This window comes from Triturus cristatus, chromosome 6 (genome assembly GCF_964204655.1).
Source record: "Triturus cristatus chromosome 6, aTriCri1.1, whole genome shotgun sequence".
Taxonomy (NCBI): Eukaryota; Metazoa; Chordata; class Amphibia; order Caudata; family Salamandridae; genus Triturus; species Triturus cristatus.
The window spans coordinates 516,025,235-516,047,641 of record NC_140589.1 but is presented as its reverse complement, the minus strand read 5'-3'; positions in this window follow the sequence as shown (position 1 = coordinate 516,047,641).

Genomic DNA, 22,407 nt, shown 5'->3' with positions numbered 1-22,407 from the left:
TACTTTGATTCAAAACTGGGACTCGTCAAAATGCAGATCTCTTCAGCAAATATGTTAACCTCCAAAGTTTTCTACCATAATTATTATTCCCTGAGATTTAGTTGGTACACAAAGATCTTTGCAGCAGGTGCCTTAACCCCCTAAGATGTTTTAAAACACAGACTTTGCATCTAATTAAGAAGAACAGACTTACTGCTGAGTTGCTGTTTGTTGCAAATTTCTTTGTGGCAAGGTTTTAAAAAAAATGTATAGCTGGAGGCCCAGATTTTGTATCTGGGTTGCGTCACTTTGTTGGCATAACCCAAACACAAAATCCCATTTATTAAATATTGTAATGTGCTTAAATGTAGCCATAATAGACCTGCTAAACAAATGTGTTAGGTCTTAAGATCTGATGCCACTTCTTGGGATCTCACTTCCTGTGAGGTTATGGGCTTTGCCACTTCCTGTGATGCCACGTGCGATGTCATGCGTTGTGATGTCACACACTGTGATGTCAAGTGCCATGATGTCACTTGCATACTGCCTAACTTGGTTAGTCCTCCACACTTCTTTTTTTAGGACTTGTGCCCTAAGTAATACCTAGACTGTAATACATTTTTTTTACATAACTGTCCCTTCAACATGTCATGCATTGCAAGCACTATATAAATACAATTACAATTAAAAGCACACACTTCACAGCCAGTTGTTAACTCTTTGCACTAGCACTTAAAAATATTACATATTTGTCAGCACACAGCTTCGAGTGATTCAATCAATTAAAGCCAGTACCAGCTCCCAATCATCCTTTTCATTTGCAGATTACCCTTTACATTTGCAAATTAACTCATTGCACACATTTTCATTTCTTTCGAGTAAGCAGGAACCCTGACAGGAAGGCTTGTTTAGCTCTCTGCCTGGATTTGGTTTCACACACAGGATACTCATTGAATATCACTTCAACGGAAACATTTAAACCATCAGAATTAGCAGTCCTGGGTTGGTTTTCTTTTTACAACAAAGCAGGGGAATGGTTTTTCATAAATTAAAAAAGTATGGGTACACCTTGATTCTCCGATCCCGCCCACTTCTATCTCTGTTCACAACTCAAATCACAGTGGCTTCTCTGTACAGGAAACTGTAACACCCTATTGCAGGTCACATAGGGGGGGATGCCGGTTCACGCAAGACATTCCAGTTGACGAAGGACAGGGTACACATCTTTTATAGGAAACACTGGAGAACCATATCCACTAAACTGGAGCATGATGCTTTTATGCCACAGACCTTTAATTAAGAGCTGAAGGAATGACATGTACAGCTCATGAGTCAATAGTTATTGGTTGTTGTGCGTGGATGATACACACGTTCAAAATTACTGAATCCCAGGAGCATTTTTTGTTGATAGTTATGATACTTTGACAAATGCACAAAATAATAATTTAACTTTCTCCACATTTTCACAAACACAAATAATGTAACTATGAGCGAAAAAATAGAATCTGGCATAACATTGCGAAAAAGGGATGAGTAAATAATTTTGCCTTACCACCATAGGACAGAAGTCCATAGGTTGACCTAACAGTCTCTTGAGGTAGATCCCAGGTGGTTTAAATGAATCGCGTTCAGCAGAACAATGGTTTTTTCCCAAGTCAACAAGGTGCTCACCTTATTGTACTAGCCAAGCACAATGTGTCTTTAAATTCGGGATGATGAGATCAGTAGGACAATAAAATGAAGCTAAACCAAGTCAAAAAAATTAAATAAAAAACGTAAAGAACAAATAAACATGTAAAAAGCATTTGAAAAACCAGCAGGGCACACTACTGTACAGCATTGGCCCAAAAATGCTTTTTGCTGATGCTGTGCAACATCAGCAAAAAAAAATTAAACAAAGAGTGAGATGACATGTATGAGCAAATGCAAGCGTACAGGCCATAATGGGATGACAGTTCAGTGTGATGACATATGTGCAGGCATACAGTACAACAAGGCTGTTGTTTGTATTTTAAAATTATCTGTTCCAGACAGTGGCCACCATTTGGAGCGGTAAATTAAAAAACTGAATTCAAACAAGGCAAAGCACTTTGAAAAAATGGATCTGCCCTGCACCAAATGACAGCTGCCAGGCAAATAAAATGGAAAAAAACTTTAGTTAAAGGATCGCTGTGGGTGGGGTGAAGTAGGAGCAATGGAGGAGCAGGTAAGAGAGAAACGAATGGGAGGAAGTGCTACAGAGGAGAATGAAATAAGTAAAAATAAAACTGAGTTGGGGAAGCAAAAGATGAGCTAGGGTGGGAGAGGGGGGTGCCGGGGGACAGTGCAGGAATATGTGGGGGTAAGCGACACAAGGACGAGAGCACGAAAGTACAGCCACTCTCTTGGAGTGCTGAAAGCAAAAGGAAAACAGTGTTCTTCTGAATGTGAGGAGCGGAGGGCAGAAGTCATTCAGCCATAAGGATGGTAAAAAAGCTATACTCCAGAGGAGGGACAAATGCGAGAAGCGGGAGGAAAGCCATTGAAAAACATACCAGAATATCAGGGACTAACTATTGTCTGCAACACACAAACATAAACTCTCGGGTCTGAGCAACTTTAGAACTAGAGCATGAAAGGAGAGATACTATAGTCAAGCTGTGTCTAAAATGACAGTGAACAAATCAGAAAGGAAAGGAATCCCTTTAAGGATGAATGCCCTCACTCACCCGAAGGTGACATGCTTCATCATTTAGGCTTTCTCCTCTCAGTGGGAAAACCTAGTCCCACTGAGGGCTACAACCACCGCACTGAGAAGTGGGAGCTCAGGGATATTTTTGTTTAAGATTTTAGGATACTCAAATCCCAAAGATGAGCACTAATGTGAGAAGAGGGCGCAGCGCAAAGAAATTCAAAAGTGTGTGAAGTGTGAGCTAAAACTGGCTAGCGCTATTGAAAAAATGATTTTTATTGACTCATTAGCCCTGCCAGAGATAAAAAACAGTGCAAAGCAGTTACTATTGAAAACTGCTAGATGACAAGGGTCAACATGTTTCAGCCAATGACCATCTCAAAAGTATGTGTGGCTTTCATCAGGACCAAAAAACAAAGCTGCTGCTAGAAAGTGTTACACACGTGCAAATAAAGTTTGAAAAAAAGACCAAACCAGTTAATGCTTTAGCGGATACAATCTCGCTGGAACTTGTCTGAAAATAAGAAGACACATATAGAAAAAGTAAATCTCCAAAACTCATTAGTTAACAGTCAAGTCTGAAACACTGGTATATGTGGCTCAAACATAGTACTTATGTCCAAACTGTTAGAAAGCTCTAGTAAAAAGACTCACCCAATCTGTGGGACAAGTGAGCCCACCTCAACCTGGTTACAACTCAGGGAAGGGAGCCCCGCTCTGTGAAAATAAGCAAGTGTAACCTAATCAGTATAGTTTACTTGCTCAATAGTGCCATAAAAAGTGAAGAATATCAGTAATGTCCAACAGACTAAAACGGACTCAAAACGACATAGAGTGTTATAACGATGTCACTCCCCTTATATCCTGGAAGTGTATGTACATAAACCACTTGTTAAGATTTTACAAAAGTGGTCAAGGACGAGGGAAGTCAAGTGTCTGAAAATTACGAACTCATGTTCAAGCCAAGAATCTATACACCGAAAGACTACACCATGACCAAACACAGCAACAATTATCAATAACTTAAACCGAATCCTCAAGCAGAAACTCACTAAAATGCATATCAACACACTCACCTCTCCGTCGGTACTCCGTCGATGTACAGAGATTGCAACCGGAGGAACCGACGGGGTGGGAAAAGTGAGAATAAATACCCAAACACTGATGGCTCCGAATGGAGAAATAATGACCCCATAGGTGTCTATCCTGACTGCCTGCATTTGTGAAGGGACAAAAGGACCCCATAGGTGTCTATCCTGACTGCCTGCATTTGTGAAGGGACATAAGGACCCCATAGTCGTCTTGCTGTAATGCCTGTCTCTGGCAGGACGCTAGTGACTTAATAAAGCAGTGTACGGCAAAGCGCGCATGCGCACTAGGATTTACTGATAACCAGTACCGCAAAGCGTATTGCGGACACAATACTGATAGAAATACAGACTCTGGAGACACAAATAAAGTCAGTCTTGGTTTCTTCTGTCTACAAGAAGCAGGCCGAAGAAACTAATAAAAACAATAAAGAGTTCAAGGATTCAGTTTTGGCAAGCAAGATAGTCAAATTCAAAAAAGATCTTGATAAGTTTAAATTTGACAAAGTATACCCATACACTAGCGATACCTATGTCCCTCCCCAGTTCAACCACAAAGGAAGGAGATATGGTTCAAATTACTCTACATCAGCTAGTGAAGATGGGTCGACGGATTCGGACACAACCCCGTTCGAAGACGCGAGATCTAACAACACCAACAAAAGAAATAGAGGGCAAAGAGGTGGTCAATATGGCCAAGGACAACAACAATGGTGGCCGCCAGGCCCTTTTGGGTATCCAGCACAACCACCATTTCTATCACCGATGTACCCATTCCAGCCTTTCAACAGTATGATTCCTCCGCAGCCTTTTTTAGGGTTTGGCCCAAGAAGGTCAAGAGGCCGCAGAAGAAATCAACGGGCATCAGTCCATTGGGATGCACCAGTAACTTCCAGGACACTCCGCAGCAATGTCCAGCCTCCGGTACAACCAGGGACCAGCAGGGAAACGACCTGATTATGAATTTAAGCAGGCGACAGCTTAATTCTACTGAAATGTCTGTGCTAAAGAAAGGTTTGGGGTTTGTCCCCACGAATACTGGTGACCCTTTCTTGATTAGACAAGAGTTGGCCTGTTTCTTCCGCAAAATACGCTTACGGTCCTTTTTTTCTACAAAAGATACCACTGATTCATCTACAGAAAATACCAATACTGGTCTTAGACCACGTTCAACTTTTAATCCTCCATCGCATTTGATACCTGTGCAGGTCGCCACTTTTGAAAAAGCGGTCCTTAAAGATGTCGAAGAGTTGTTTCAACACAACACAAGACATTATCACAATCTTCCTAAATCAGAAGAAAAAGCACTAAAAGAGCTGGCTAAAGATGATACCATCGTGATTAAAGCTGCGGACAAGGGGGGTGCTATCGTGATTTTGGATAGTATCACATACAAAGCAGAATGTATGCGACAACTCAACAACAGAGATGCCTGTAGACCGCTTAAATTGGATCCAACCAAACGCCTTTCCTGCGAGATTAAATGGATGGTTGATGAAGCCAAAGACAATGGATGGATCACTGATCATGAGGCTGCTTTTTTAGTGGTATCACATCCTGTTATACCCTATTTTTATGTACTTCCAAAAGTACATAAAGGACAATCACCACCTCCAGGGAGACCAATCATCTCTGGGATAGGTTCCTTGTTGGAACCTCTATCAACTTTCGTTGATTTCTTTTTGCAACCATTGGTCCTAGAGATGCCTACATATCTTCAAGACACAAAACATCTATTGCGCCTCCTGGATGACATTCCCTTTGATCCTGAACAAGATTTCCTGGTTTCATTTGATGTGGAGGCGTTGTACACCTCCATACCACAAGATGAAACGCTTGCAACAGTTGAGATGCTGCTACAATCAAAATCTAGTGATAGCATCACCCCTGTACACTTCATTATGATGTGTGCACGAATGGCCATGAAGGAAAATTTCTTCAGATTTGAGAAAGACTTGTTCTTACAAATATCGGGAACATCTATGGGCAGCATTTTCGCGCCCAGTCTAGCGAATTTGTATGTGCATATGTTCGAGCAGTCTATAATATTCAGAGAAGACAATCCCTTCAGGAGCCATATAAGCATCTGGAAACGATACATCGATGATGTATTTGTAGTATGGAAGGGATCATCTGACAGCATCATGGCTTTCCATACATGGATGAACACACAGAACAACTTCCTGAGATTCACAGTTGAACTCTCGAATACAAGTTTACCATTTTTAGATATTCGAATTTTCCCAGAGAACGGAGGGTTGGGTACTGAGTTATATCGCAAACCTACAGCCTGTAATTCGTTATTATCTTTTGAGAGTTTCCATCCCAAATCCCTCAGGGAGAATCTTCCTTTTGGACAGTTTTTAAGAATAAGGAGGAACTGTTCATCCATTGCCAAATACAATGAGCATGCGAAACATCTCAGCACTCAACTGAAGGAGCGTAATTACCCCAAGAAAGTGATACATATGTCTCGAAAAAGAGCAGCAAACAACAATCGGGCAGCTCTGATTGATTTGCCCAGCCCCAAAGAACCTTCTGATAGACTCACCTGTGTGAACACTTACAATACTTACTCTAACAAAATCAAGAGCAGTATCCTCAAACACTGGAAAATCCTGAACATTGGTACTGAGGCCTCAGAACCTCCACTTTTTGCTTTTAAAAGGAGTGCCAACATTAAAGACCACATTGTACACACCAGACCGAGAATCTTGCACAATACAAGTGAACAACAGCCATTATGGGGTTTACCACCGGTGAAAGGACATTACCCATGCGGTTCATGTGCGGCTTGTCCACAGACTTCACACATGACACAAGTGGATATTGGCACTGGCAGACCTTGGCTGTTACAAAAACACACTAATTGTAATAGCGACAATGTAATTTATCTCATCACGTGCCCCTGTTCCATGCAGTATGTGGGCATGACTACACGCAAGGTCAAAACCAGAATCCTTGAACACAAGAGCACCATTCGGTGCAAGAGGAGGGCTACTAAAATGACAAACCACTTCCTGGATTTTAATCATCAGGCAGATGATTTGTCGTGGACCATTTTGGAGCAGCCTCTCATTCCCCAGCATATCACAGATATTTCAAAATTTCTCTTCAGAAGAGAACAGCGGTGGGTGTTCCGCTTAAAAAGTGACAACATAGGTTTGAACGAGGATATTCCTTGGTTGTCTCTATGACCTTATACCATCTATGAGAATTACCTTTAGCAATTCCAACAAATAATTTGATATTATAACATTCCCACAGTAAATACGTAAAACAACTGGGTATATCTAGATCCTTCCTGAGATTATACTGTGGAGCGATTGTTTGTTTACTTGTAGAGTCAACTTTGGCACTATTATTTACTGAATCCTGTACTTGTGGTGAAATACGACACATGCCTTCTCAGCGTTTTTTACACATTTTTGTGTCAAATGGGTTTTGTATTTTGTTAATACTGGGCCTTCATTAATTATGCACAAATCGATTTGCTTAAACATTCAGCAATTTGGTTGTGCCCATCGACTAATAAAGCTTGTGTTCCGGTTTGTATCGTCTTCTGAAAAAACTATATGTTCTCGTTGCTAGGCTACAGATAAACAATCATTGCTGTCTCTGGTCGGGCTTCGCTAAAAAAACTCCATGATATAAATGCATCCTAGTGCGCAAGCGCGCTTTGCCGTACACTGCTTTATTAAGTCACTAGCGTCCTGCCAGAGACAGGCATTACAGCAAGACGACTATGGGGTCCTTATGTCCCTTCACGAATGCAGGCAGTCAGGATAGACACCTATGGGTCCTTATGTCCCTTCACGAATGCAGGTAGTCAGGATAGACACCTATGGGGTCCTTATTTCTCCATTCGGAGCCATCAGTGTTTGGGTATTTATTCTCACTTTTCCCACCCCGTCGGTTCCTCCGGTTGCAATCTCTGTACATCGACGGAGTACCGACGGATAGGTGAGTGTGTTGATATGCATTTTAGTGAGTTTCTGCTTGATGATTCGGTTTAAGTTATTGATAATTGTTGCTGTGTTTGGTCATGGTGTAGTCTTTCGGTGTATAGATTCTTGGCTTGAACATGAGTTCGTAATTTTCAGACACTTGACTTCCCTCGTCCTTGACCACTTTTGTAAAATCTTAACAAGTGGTTTATGTACATACACTTCCAGGATATAAGGGGAGTGACATCGTTATAACACTCTATGTCGTTTTGAGTCCGTTTTAGTCTGTTGGACATTACTGATATTCTTCACTTTTTATGGCACTATTGAGCAAGTAAACTATACTGATTAGGTTACACTTGCTTATTTTCACAGAGCGGGGCTCCCTTCCCTGAGTTGTAACCAGGTTGAGGTGGGCTCACTTGTCCCACAGATTGGGTGAGTCTTTTTACTAGAGCTTTCTAACAGTTTGGACATAAGTACTATGTTTGAGCCACATATACCAGTGTTTCAGACTTGACTGTTAACTAATGAGTTTTGGAGATTTACTTTTTCTATATGTGTCTTCTTATTTTCAGACAAGTTCCAGCGAGATTGTATCCGCTAAAGCATTAACTGGTTTGGTCTTTTTTTCAAACTTTATTTGCACGTGTGTAACACTTTCTAGCAGCAGCTTTGTTTTTTGGTCCTGATGAAAGCCACACATACTTTTGAGATGGTCATTGGCTGAAACATGTTGACCCTTGTCATCTAGCAGTTTTCAATAGTAACTGCTTTGCACTGTTTTTTATCTCTGGCAGGGCTAATGAGTCAATAAAAATCATTTTTTCAATAGCGCTAGCCAGTTTTAGCTCACACTTCACACACTTTTGAATTTCTTTGCGCTGCGCCCTCTTCTCACATTAGTGCTCATCTTTGGGATTTGAGTATCCTAAAATCTTAAACAAAAACATCCCTGAGCTCCCACTTCTCAGTGCGGTGGTTGTAGCCCTCAGTGGGACTAGGTTTTCCCACTGAGAGGAGAAAGCCTAAATGATGAAGCATGTCACCTTCGGGTGAGTGAGGGCATTCATCCTTAAAGGGATTCCTTTCCTTTCTGATTTGTTCACTGTCATTTTAGACACAGCTTGACTATAGTATCTCTCCTTTCATGCTCTAGTTCTAAAGTTGCTCAGACCCGAGAGTTTATGTTTGTGTGTTGCATATTACGTATTAGGGGAATTAAACTTCTCGCAGGTCTTTAAATCTGTTCCCTTGGACCCCCCTTATCCATTTTGTGTGTTATACTAACTATTGTCTGACAAACATATTTTGTCCTAAATATATTTCACAAAACTATTCCCCCATTGAGAGGTGCAGCACACTGGTGGGAGAGGTCTGGCACAGAGGCCAGGGTGGCTAACTCAGGAGCGCAGGGGTCTTGGTTCGATCGCTGGCAGCAGCTCAGCACCATGTGACTCTGGGCAATAGCTCACTTAATCTCCCCGATGGCCCCCAGAACCTTGAGACCCTTAGGGGTGAGTAGTTTATGCTTTACAAATACCGGATTTAGATTTTAGATTGGAGTTTTAATAGAAAATCTGCACCCCAGGGAATGATATTTTTGTAAATAATATTTAGGACACACTAATTATTACTGATGTAACTCTAAGAACCTCAGGGAAAGCCCACCCAAAATCTCTCACACTTAACTTGTTTGCAGTACATAGCTCTCATGAAACAATTTTTGTTTAAGATAGAGGACCGTTATGACAGTATACATGAAAACTCAACAAGATGTTGATTTTCAGTAAGTGGGCAACCAAATGTTCACGAAAGGCTTTGGAGTACTTTTTATTGTGGTCCCTGGTGAGGTTAGTGGCTAAACCAGGACTATATTTATACTGCCGCTCCATTTCAAAGCACTGCTACAGTGATGAGAATGGACCCACAGAAGTCTCACATTGCTGAGAAGCACAGGCCGCTTCATAAGCCCGCCCTAATTTTGAATACTTCTTATTTTACTTCTCCAGTAAAAAAAAAATCAATAGTTATCCAAAGTGCAGCATTTTGAAATGTAGTTGCTGACTTGGCCCTCCTGCTCAGAGGTTCTGTGTTTAATCTGGATATTCTGGCAAAGTCCGTCTGTGGGATAATAGAATCCTTAGGAACTCACAGATGAGAAGATCAGGGGCGGCTCCTCCATGTGGGTGGAGGAGCGTCGCCCCACTGCTTTCTCGCAGTGAAAGAATCAGAAACATAAAATGTCATCATGAATACCATTTTATGTTTCTGCTTCTCCCACTGCGAGAAAGTAGAAGGGTGTGGTTGGGGGCTGGAAGGTGGGCAGTCCTGCTCCAGGCAGGGGAGGAGTGGCTTGCCCACTATTGTGGGCGCTGACTGTTTGGTCGGCCCCAGGGACAACCAAACCAGTCATACACACTCTCTGTTTTCTCCATGTAGGATGCATGCAGCCTGTATGGAGAAAACGGCCTCCCCATAGACGCCTGCGCGGTCGGCGTCCCAGCCAATCACAACCCTGTCATTGCAGCGTTGTGATTGGCTTTGGGGAGGGGACGCAGGATGCCTTGATGGCTGCTTCCTGTGTAGAGGAGAGGAATAATAATAATAATAATAATACAGAAGCTTATAAAGCGCGACAGCTACCCCAAACAGGGGCGTCCCGGCGCTAAAAACATCAGGCACTAGCAACAAACAAAGAGGGAAGAGAGCCACCTCAAGTGTGATTAATCTGGCTTGAACAGCCAGGTCTTCAAGGCCTTCCCGAAACCAAGTTCTGTGTTAGCCTGACGAAGGTAGCCTGGCAGGGAGTTCCACAGTGTGGCTGCTCTAACCGTAAAGGTTCTACCACCCAGGCGCGATTTCCTAAAGTGGAAGGAATGTAGCAGGTTTTGGGAGTTTGAGAGCAGCGCTCGGGTATGTTTGTAGGGGCGCAGTCTATCTTCCAGATAGCTCGGACATTTTCCACTTAGAGCCCTGTAGGCCAGGGTCATAGCCTTAAATACGATTCTCTTGTCTACTGGAAGCCAGTGGAGTTTCAGAAGGTGCGGAGAGACATGGTCTCGAAAAGGCAAACGGCAGACCAGTCTCGCAGCCGCATTCTGTACCATCTGGAGTCGATGAATCGCATATTTGGGAAGACCAAGGTACAGGGCATTTGCATAGTCCAGCCTCGAGGTGACTGTTGCATGAACTACTGTTTTACGACAGTCTTCAGGTAAGCAGTGCAGAATTTTTCGTAGGTTTTTTAGTTTGCTGAAGCAAGTTGCTGAGACTTGCTGTATTTGAGCTAAGAAGGAGAGATCTGTCTCCCATCTCACCCCTAAGTTCCGGATGCATTTGGAGGGGGAGGGAGGTGGACCCATTTCTACCGGCTACCACAACTCTGCATCAGGTACACAGCCCTGACCGAAGAACAATACCTTGGTCTTCCCCGCATTCAGTTTTAATTTGTTTGAATTCATCCATACCGCAATATCACGTAGGCAGCCCCTAAAATTCTTAAAAGCCTCTACCGTCAGCTCTTTAAAAGAGAAAAACAACTGGGTGTCGTCAGCATAGGGAATCGCTTTGACACCCCAATTGGCGATCAAAGAAAAGAGCGGAGCGAGGTATAGGTTGAAGAGTAGGGAGCTCAGGGCCGAACCCTGTGGGACACCGCACCAAAGCTGTTTCGGATCGGACTCATATGGCTTAAGGGCGACCCTCTGAGTGCGGCCACTCAAATAGGATGACAGCCAGGACAGAACCTTACCCCCAAGGCCCGCGGCATGTAACCTCTGAATCAGTATGGAATGGTCCACGGTATCAAAGGCCCAGACAGATCCAGAAGCACCAGCATTGCCGAATCGCCTGAGTCCAGTGCCCATCTGACTGACTCTGCAACCTCGAGGAGCGTGGTCTCTGTACTAAAACCGGCCCTGAAGCCAGATTGTGTGTCATGCAGGGCCCCTCTAAGCTCGATGAAAGAGGTCAGCTGATGCTGCACCAATTTCTCCAACATTTTGCCTGGGGCGGAGAGTAGGGAAATGGGTCGGAGATTACTGAGGTTGTCCGGGTCACCGTTTGGTTTCTTTCTTAATGGCAGAAGAGTTGCATGTTTCCAAGTATCCGGAAAGATGCCCGTGTCCAGCGAGGAGTTCCATAACTGCAATAAAGAAGCCGCCAGGGGGGCAGATATTATTTTCCAAAGTTTGGGTGGGCAAGGATCGTCAGGAGCGCCTGAGCGGCATCTCTGGATGACGGCCAGAGCTTCCAGAGATTTGCATAGGAGTGAAATTGATAAGCACAGGGGCCCCTAGCGCGATTGGAGATTTGTCTATCGCCGTAGTAGGTACCGATGGTACAAAGGAGTCGTAGACCTTTAAAATTTTGTTTTCAAAATAATTGGCTATTTTGCCACACAAGACTGGGGTGGGGCTTACTTTGGTCTCCAATGCCTTGGGGTTAAAAAAGGATTGAACTACTTTAAAAACCTCGCGACCGGAGTGGTCTGCCTTCTGGATGCGGTTGATAAAGTGATCTCTCATAGCAGCTTTTATGTCCCTATGGTAGTCTTTTAGTGCTTTTTTGTAGGATGCCTTGGTTGAGTCGCTATAGCTCACTCTCCATTGGCGTTCCAGTCTTTTGCACTTACTTTTTGTGGCTTTAAGGGCACATGAGAACCACGCGGCAGTCGGGGACAGTCTCGTAGATTTGGCTACTGTAACCGGCGCCACCACATCTACTGCAGAGGCAATCCATTGATGAATGGAGACTGCGTCTGCATTCGGGTCAGAAGATAGGTGGGGACGAGTGGTCTGCAAGACCGTACTTAAGTCTGCCTCATTCAGGTTTTTCCAGTTTCTCTTTAGGGACCAGCGGGAGCCTTCCGCTTGCCCTCCAATTAGCAGGGTAAAGCCAAAAGGGATCAAATAATGATCAGACCACGTTAAAGGGATTGGACAATCCATAACTAAATCAGTAAGGGAGGTAAATACTAGATCTAAGGTGTGTCCTGCTATGTGCGTTGGGGAAAGGACCTGTTGAGTAAGGTTAGCGCCAGCCAAGGCAGAAATAAGTTGACTTGCTTGTGCGCAGTTAGCAGCGTCCGCATGTACATTAAAATCTCCAAGAACCAGAAAATTTGTGTACTGTACTGATTTTTGGGCAATCAGACTGCATAAGTTCAGCAGAGCCGTAGTAGCACAGTCGGGGGGTCTGTAAATAAGGATGCCAGCAAGGGCAAAAGACGGATTGAATTGAATGCAAAAATTGAGACCTTCAATGCCCCGCTCAGGGACAACGCAGGACCAGACTGGAGCCGGCCTGAAGGAAAGTTAATTTTTTTTTTTTATTATTTAAAATTACCCCCTGCGCGACTCCCTCCTCGTGCGACCCCCCAACCGCGAGTCATGCCGGACGCGACTGGAGAAGAAACCTTCTGAAGCCTTGGAAAGGACTTAAACATTTGTTAAAAAAGATGGCCTGGAGATAATGCCCTACATATTCAGCATCCTTTACGGGAGAGTGGAAAGACTGAATGGGTTAGGAATGAAGATCTTAATGAGGTAAAAATAAACCTTCTCTGTTATTAAGACCCACTAGTGACACAGGATCTGGCTCACTCTCTTCTAACAACCCTTCGATTATAACTAAAATAATCTTCCATAATAATAATCCACATTAATAAAGCGTGAACTATCACCCGTAAGGGTCTCTAGGCGCTGGGGGCCGTCAGGAAGATTAAGCAAGCTATTGCCCAGAGTCACCTGGTAATGGGCTAATCTGCCGCCAGCGATCGAACCGTGATCCCCAGATTCCGGAGTCAGTCGCCCTGGCCGCGGCGTCACACCTCTTCCATACCTATTTAGATGTACTTCCTTACTGCTGTGCCTGTACACAAACTTACCTGGACTCAACTCAGGGTGCCTACTCTCTAAGTAGAAGTAGACAGTAGAGGAGAGAAAGTGGACACCTGCTTGTTTAGTGAGTGTCAGGGAGACTGTCTTTTAATAATGAACTACCAGCCTCGTCTCAAGTCATAACTTTCAAGCAGAAAGAAGAATGGTCCTCTTCTGAACGAGAGTCAATATGGTGAGGTAAAGAAATACTAGAAAAGCAAAAGGAACGTTGGGAAATTGATTTTGTTTCACTGGATATATTCACAACTGACTGGGTAACACAAATTAAAATGAAATATTTAAATTTACACAATTGAAAGTGCTTTTCTCTCTCACACAAAGCAATTAGTTCCAAATCTTCATTAAAGCCAATTTGGGTCAATGGTGACAAAGACAGATGGGTGTCAAAATGACCCACGCATTTTTTGCATATTGTGCAGTGTTTGCGAATGCGCCGGTTTGTACGGTATTCAAAAGGAAACTTTGCAGAGTAAGTACCTCCCAGAACTAAGAACTCGGTTTTCCTTTCATCCATTCAAAATAAGTACTCTTCAAATACAATTTAAAGTCAAGGCATTACGTGATGTTTCTCTGTTTTCCTGGTTTATTGTTTAGCCGCATATGAATATGGGTGTCATCAGCAAGCATTTGGAATTGTTGCACTCTCTATTTTATATAGACAAGCAACAATACCGAAGGGATGGGGTTGAGAGGAAGACCCTCTCGGATATCTGAATGTCACATTTCGAGTTGAGGATTCAGCTCTATCAATGTCCACTAATTAGTTGCAGTTATGCAGATCTTGCTGCCACATTGATGAACAAGAGCTTGATGAATGAATTACTTGCTTACACATTTTATTTTCTAAATAGTCCTACTGAATATCTGTCTCATTGGCGCTGCTATCCAAAGCACAACTGTGGTCCGGGTTAATACGCTTGGAATACGTTAGTTTTGTATGTATAGTGCTTAATCAGTACTTCCTGTGTGTGCACTAAGTGCCAGTGTGATTTTGTCTGAGGATTAAAAGTAGAAGAACAAATGTGATTGGTAAGTGGTATTTATATTGAATTGCACGTTTGCCTGAATTAGATGGGCTTTGGGAGATACTAGTAGTAGCGTAGGTTTCATTTGTTTTCTACTGTTGTGTCATTGTGATGGAAAAATGCCAGTCATTGGTTGGTGATAGAGATTTTAAAAGATTTAAGCATATACAAAGTTTGGGGTGCACCTTTTTTAGGTCTAGTGCATTACACCTGTCTCAAGACTTTATGTGATCAACAGAAAAAGAGCTTTAAGAGCATCATTGAGTGAGGGGTTAAGCTCCGCTTACATGCTAATCTCCCTCTCTGCTGCATTTGACTAAGCAGAAGCTGTGTGCTTCCAATGCTTAGGTTATTCCTGGAATGGTAGGCCTGGGTTGGTTATGGTGACAAGCTAATAATCAAGGCTGTAGGCCTAATTGGTTCATCGTGAAAAAGTTATATCAGATGCCATAGATCTGATCTGTTTATTTAGATACGTTATGACAAAGGCAGTAGGTCTTAATTATTTATTGTGAAAAGCATATGTTAAATCCAATAAACCTTTATGGAACTATTTGCCAAAAAAAGCCCAAAACACACAAAGTAGCTTTACTTTATGAACTATCTGACAAGTACAAATAGGAATTAATTTTACATGGTCACCTCTGGGACAAATGCAATAAGTAAAGTAAAGTAGAGCATGTAAAGTGTACATCTACTTGAAGAAGTGCCCCAGGGCTAAGAACCCGGCCATCATGCCAGCCAGTAGTGCAATTTAAATGGTAGCCGATTCCAAGCTTGATGCACCAAAAATGAAAAAGAAGAGCCATCTCTCTTAGAACGTTTGATCCTAGGAACCAATGTCAAGAGTGCATTTATTGGCACTAGAAAATGCTTGATATCTGCTAACGGATATTTAAGATTAATATCAATGTTTACCTGAATTTGTAAAATGTTTGATGAGAACGCTAGGCAGAAACCACATGGTCATAGTTATTTATTTCATGTTGAAGCCTACAGGTTTCCTTTACTGATTAATAAATATGGCGATAAAGCAGTAGTCTAATTTTTTTTCATTTTGAATGACACAACAAAGCCTGTAGATGTAACCTTCTTTGTTTGTGAAAATACATATTTTTTCAAATAAGCCAGAATAGGAGCGTCACTTGTTTTAAGACAAAAGTCTGCTCATGCACAGACTGCCACATGGTACCTCACAGATAATGGGAGTAGACTACTTACATAGTGTTATTTTCTCAATATGATATTTCTTTAAAGTAAATGATTTGCTACCTAGTCAGTTCTGTGAGGCCCTGAAAGGTGTGTGCATTAAAGTATTTCTCGTTTTTAAAGAAAAAGTATTGGTGGGATATTAATGTATTGATTATTATTTTTGTGTGTGGTCAGTTCTGTGTTCCTAACCCATAACACCTCCCTGAGTCAGCCTTGCACCACTCTGCTTCAATACCTGGAGAGTCGGTATTCCATTTTTAAGTCTTTGACAAATGCTCTAGGAAGGGGGTTTACATTGTGAACTTCCTGAAAAATGCAGGCGGAAAAGGTTTAATACTAAGAACTCAGTCAATTTCTTTTTGGGAACTCCCTGATGAACACTTGGGTGAAGTTCTATACATTGTTTAACACAAAGAGACCTTCTTTAACAGATCTCTAGTTCAGGTGGTGCTAGACAGATCCTGATTTCATTGATTACACTTGCAATTTTAGGTTTAATATTTAATTGTGTATAGTGTAAAGTACCTTTTCTTTTTACAAGTAAAGAAACTGGTCAATAATTATTTAACAATATTATTGTGCAGTTTGTGGGGTTCTTTAATGTTTATGTAACTCTTCTAGTTGCTTTAATTTGTTCATTTGAAGTTCCTTTTTTCACTACACTGTTGATATTCAATTCTTGATACAACAAGCTGGTATTGACACTTACTTTCCTCTTAAACTTCAGGAACGTCTTGATTCAGTCACATGCGTGATGACCAATCACATTTTGACATTCAATGCAGATAAAATGGAGGTTTTCATTCTAGAGAATCAGCGTTCGACTTGGATCTTCATGTGGAAGTCACTAGCTCTTAGCCCACTCTCTGCAACCAAAATTGTTGATGTTACTATCAACTGTAATATTCCTTTTTGGCCGCATATCCACAAGATTGCTGGTACTTGTTATACCTTTGAAGAGCTTAAGGAAATATCTTCCTTGCTTCTGAGTTGAAGAGTGAAGGTTGGTGATCTAGGCATTTATCTCATCCTGTTTGGACTGTAGGTCAGCAGTCTTGATTGGTTTACCTAAATATCATATCTGTCGCCTTTAGATTGTACAAAATGCATCTACAACATCTGCTTCTGAATTCTCCTCAGTACACTTCAGTTAAATTCCAATTGGAATTCCTGCACATGTTATCAGTGTGTACGAAATTGGATTATTGGTTCAGGGGTGGAAGCCCCACCCAGTCAACAACCGTCATCCTTGCCAGGGTGAACCACAAAGGCCACTAAATTAACTTGTGCATAAACCTCTGGTAGCTTGGCACAAAAGCAGCCAGACTTAACTTAGAGACAACGTATAAAGTATTTAGGGAGCACACAAACAGCAATTAAGGGAAAGCACAACACAAGAAAAATCCCAACTCAATTTAGACAAACAGAGTAACTTTCGATAAATAATATAATACCTGAATATTGAAAATCCAAATAGTAGAATCAGAATTATGAATTTTTAAAGTTTATAGTGTAGTCTAGCATCTAAAAGATCAAAGCCCCGACCGCGGCAGACTGGGACAAAGTCACAAATTCAGGCTGACCGTGATGGCATGTGGGCCAGATATAGGGACTAGGTTCATGCAGCTGAGAGTCTGTCTCATGTTGTGGGTGTAAGGTCTGGTGTTGATCTGCCGATCAGGAGTTGTGATGTGAAGTCTGGTCGTCGAGCTTCGATGTGATGTCCTGTGCCAAGTTGAATTGTGCTGTATTGATGCCAATAAAGCCGCCGATCAAGAGCTGCAATGCAAAGCTAGGCCCAGGATCTGAAGGGCAGCACTTGGTGAACAGGTCTCACTCCAGCAGAGGCCAGGTTCAGTGTTAAAGGCCTCTGGAGCTTGTGATGTCCCTGTAGTTCACACAGAAGGCCAGACACTCAGCCCTTGGAGTCCCCTCAATAGTTCTGGGTTCAAGGAAATGGTCCTCTCCCCTTCAAGCAGCAAGGCAGGCCTCAAGCAGCTTGGCAGTCCTCTGAGAAACAAGGCAGGCCGCAAGCAACAGGGCAGTCCTCTGATAATAGTAGGGCAGACCTCTGAAGAACAAGGCAGGCAGGCCTCAGAAGCAGGGCAGTCTTTCTGAATACTTCTTCATGTCCAAGAGTGTACTGAAGGGATGGTGCAGGAGGTCCAATATTTATATCTGGTGGTAGTCTTAGAAGTGGAGGAGCCATCTAGGGTACCCCTATATCTGGAAAGTGTCTTCCTTCCCCTGCCAAGGCCCCAGGATGTCTAGGGTGAAAAAAGATTTGTGCAGTGTCATTGTGTGTGTGCCGAAGACAGCCAGCCCTTTCAACCGGAAAGTGGAGCGGGAAACAGATCTGCCCCATCCATCCTGCCAAAACAATTCCCCCTTTGCCTCACTGTCTGGGAGGAATACACAAAGACCAACCTCCAAGCTAATCACAGTCACGTGACCCAGGACATAGGCAACAGGCACCAAATGATTAGGACAAAAAAATGCTAGCTTTCTAAAACTGCCATTTTCAGAATTGTGACTTAAAATCTGACCTCGCCATCAATGAGGATTTTAAAATATAATTAATTTGAGTCACTGATATGCCTTGCAGTAGTGGAAAAGGAATTTAGGAGTTTTTCACTAGAACACTTTAACTACAATGCACCCTGCTCTTCCAGCTTCTTTACAGCCTACCTTAGGTGTGAATTATATGTATAAAAAGGAAGGTTTAGGCCTGGTAAAGGGGTTATTTTGCCACATCGACTTGCCAGTGTAATACTGCACACAGGCTGCAATGGCAGGCCTGAAACATGTTTTGAAGGTGTACTTTAGTGTGTGGCACAATTAGAGGTGCAGGCTCACTAGTAGAATTTAATTTACAGGCGCTGCGTACATGTAGTACCACTTTACTAGGGACTTATAAGTAAATTAAATGTGTCAATTGGGTGTAAGCCAATTTCATCATGTTTAAAGGAGAGAACACAAGCACTTTAGAACTAGGTAGCAGTGGTAAAGTACACAGCGTCTTAATGCCAAAAGGTTTGGGGGAAGACCAAGCCAAGGATGTTAGTTCCAACAAAGTGAATAAATGAATATTTTTAAAAACACTTTGCATGGTGTACAAAACACCTGCTGGCACTTATAATCAGTAGCTGAGCTCCAAGCTCCAAGCTTCAGCCCTATGTTCACACTCACATACTATGTTTCTCTTCGCCTGCACTCTTGCTTGTGCTCAAGTTCCATCGCTCCAGAGCAGACAGACACTGACTTGCTTCTCGGTCCTATGCTCACTTTACCAGAGATAAAAGACCCAGGCCTGTGAGTGCAGAATAAGCGGTGTGCTTTTGAGAATATAGTGTGCATCACATTAAAGTCAGACCTATTGGCTTTGGTAATGCTTGTTTAAAATCTGTGCAAATAGAGCACCACACTAAAAAGCAAGTGACAGAGGTCCATATGTACTTACAGATGTTCCCACAGACACAGAATGTGGAAAACCCTATTGTACATAAGGCTCCTAAATACATGCTACCAAGAAATACTGGAAAAAACAGGCAGAAGGAAAGATGTTGAAGATGTAGACTACAAAATAAATGAATGTGCAGAAAAATAGATACTCCAAAATGTCCCAAATAAATAGTAAATAAATATTCTTACAAACAGATACCCATTGAAATCATTTATTCACACTGTTAATTCCAGTACTAAAGTAGGAATCAAGACAAAAGTAAACTTTAAATCACAGGCCAACAAAACAGTATAAATAACAGAATGCCATGGGGAAAGACACATAGGCTCTCATCACAAATTCAGGATTAAATTCCAATCCCTGTGCAAACCAGTATTTGCACAAGGATCGGAAATACAAGTTATGTGATAATGAAAACTTTCCTAGCTAACGTAACGGAAAGTTTCAATTCTATTAAGGACTCGGAGGCGAGGATTATGCTCTATCTTTCTTTAATTCCAATAGCAGCACTTCAAAGTTAACAAAAAAAACACTGTTCCCATGAACCATAGGGAACATAATACAAAACAATAGAGTCTCCATGGGTAGACAGTCCGACATCCATGCACCAATCACAGGGCTCCTGGAGGTATGTAGTCCTCTGTTCTTATCCATTCCTCCTCTTTCGATGCTGTAGGCCAGCCAGTCCCAGAACCTCATGAATCTTGTTTGCCAGAATCGCCTGCGGAAGCAAAGGACAGCGGAAGCGAGAACCTTGGTTAAAGCTTAGTCCTGCAAGGAAGGAATTCCGGTACAGACATTCAATAGGTACAAGCAAACAACAACCACAGAAGAAGACCTGTTACTTACCCCAGTACGAGGGTGGGAAAGGTATCCCAGCACTGTACCCTGGGCGGGATAATCCTCGCCTCCGAGTCCTTAATAGAATTGAAACTTTCCGTTACGTTAGCTAGGATATTTTTCATTCTATGTCAGGACCGGAGGTGAGGATTATGCTCGTTTAAAGCTTGCTCACCACCAAATGTGCCATATCCAGCACTGGTTTGAAATAAAACCGTTTAAAGGTGGAGTCCGAAGACCAATCTGCCGCATTGAGAATGTCTTCCAGACAAGCTCCCAGGGGAAACGCCTTAGAGGCCATGGCCCCTCTGGTAGAATGGGCCCCAAAACCACGGAGGTCAATGCCTGCCTCCTGCATCACCCAACGTACCCAACGGGCTATCGTGGGGGAGGAGACCGCCTTGTGCAGTTTCCTCAGCGCGATAAGCAACTGCCGTTCTCCGGGAGGTCGGAACTTGTCCGACATTTCCTCTTAAGCTTTGAGGCAGGACACTACGCAAAGCTTAGGAGAGTCCGGAAAGGCAGGGTAAGAAATGGAGGTGGTACCGCATTTCGTCCGTCTTTGGATAGTGAACGTAACCCCAAAGGGAGTGAAAATCCTTCCTGAGACATCCAGCGCCCGCACATCCGAAACCCTCCGGCAAGATATTAGACAAAGAAGCATAGCCAGTTTGGCAGAAAGCTCCTTCCGAGATAAAAAACGGTTCGGTTGCCAAGACAAGAAAAGGTTCTTCACGTCCCACAGCTGGGAATAACGAGGCTCCGGCGGCAACGAAAGACGGATGCCTCGAAGCAGGTGACAGACCCAAGGGTCCTCGCCCACCGGGGAGCCGTCCACTAAGGAGTGGCCGGCCGAAATGGCTGAGCGAAAGGTATTGATGGTTCTATAAGCCAAACCGTCTTCAGCCAAAGCGGCTACAAAATTCACAACTGCAGTCATATCTGCCGCCACGGGATCGAGATTCCGGCGCATACACCAACGCACCCATCGCCTCCAAGAGGATCGGTATCGCTTGACCGTACCATCGGCCCAAGCCTTTGACATGAGCCTCTCAGCTGTTCCCGAAAGGCCCGGGATCGCCCATCGTCCCCGGTAATCCGCCAGGCCATCATGGCAAGGGACCCCTGCGCTATGAGCGGGTGAGGAATCCCGTCGGGATCGAGGAGAAGAGTCGGGAAGCGGGGTAGTAGGATTGGAAAATCCCAGGAAAGTTCCAGAAGAACTGGAAACCAAACTTGAGATCTCCAAATCGGAGATATTAACACAATGTCCGCCCCCTGGCGACGCACCTACGCTGACACTCTCGTTAGCATGGCAAACGGGGGAAAGGCATAACCCGTCTCCTCTCTACAATCCTGGAGAAAAGCATCCGTGCTCGTCGCCAGAGGATCCGGCCGCCAACTGAAGAACCGGGGCAGTAGATAATCTAAGCGGGATGCAAACAGATCCACTGAAAACGGGCCCCAGATGCTCTGGAGGTCCGCAAACACGCCCGGATGAAGTTTCCACAGGCTCACGTCCTGAACATGCCATGATTGGAAATCCGCCACCTGGTTGCTGTGGCCCAGTAGGTATTCCGCTGTGACGGAAACATGATGGTCAAGGCAATACTGCCAAAAATTCGCCGCCAGGTCAGATAGCGCGCGAGAGCGGGTCCCCCCCAGGTGGTTGATGTAGCGCACTGCGGACACGTTGTCCATCCTGAGGAGGACGCAAGAACGGACCGAGTCTTTGGTCCAGCACTTGATCGCAAAGGATCCCGCCAACAGCTCTAGACAGTTGATGTGAAGCCGTTGCTCTTGCGGTGACCACACACCTCCGGTAGCATACTCGCCACATCGTGCGCCCCATCCGGACCTGCTGGCGTCGGACTCGATAACGATATCGGGCGCGGAACCGAAGATCGCCCGCCCATTCCAGGCTTGCATATTGGCAAGCCACCATTTCAATTCTTCCTTGGCCTCGGCCGAAAGGATGACTTTCTGGGAATACGAGAGACCCCTGCGAAGGTGGCGGGCCTTGAGGCGTTGTAAAGCCCTGTAGTGCAACGGGCCCGGAAAAATCGCTTGTATGGAGGCTGAGAGAAGACCGACTATACGAGCCAGTTGGCGGAGGGAGAGGCGCGACTGTGCAAGGGACCTTCTGATCTCGTGACGGATCTTGGTCATCTTGCGAGAAGGCAGGCTGAGGGTGGCTGCCACCGAGTCGATCACAAAACCTAGGAACGTCACCTGTTGGGCCGGGACCAGGACGGATTTCGCTTCGTTGATAATGAAGC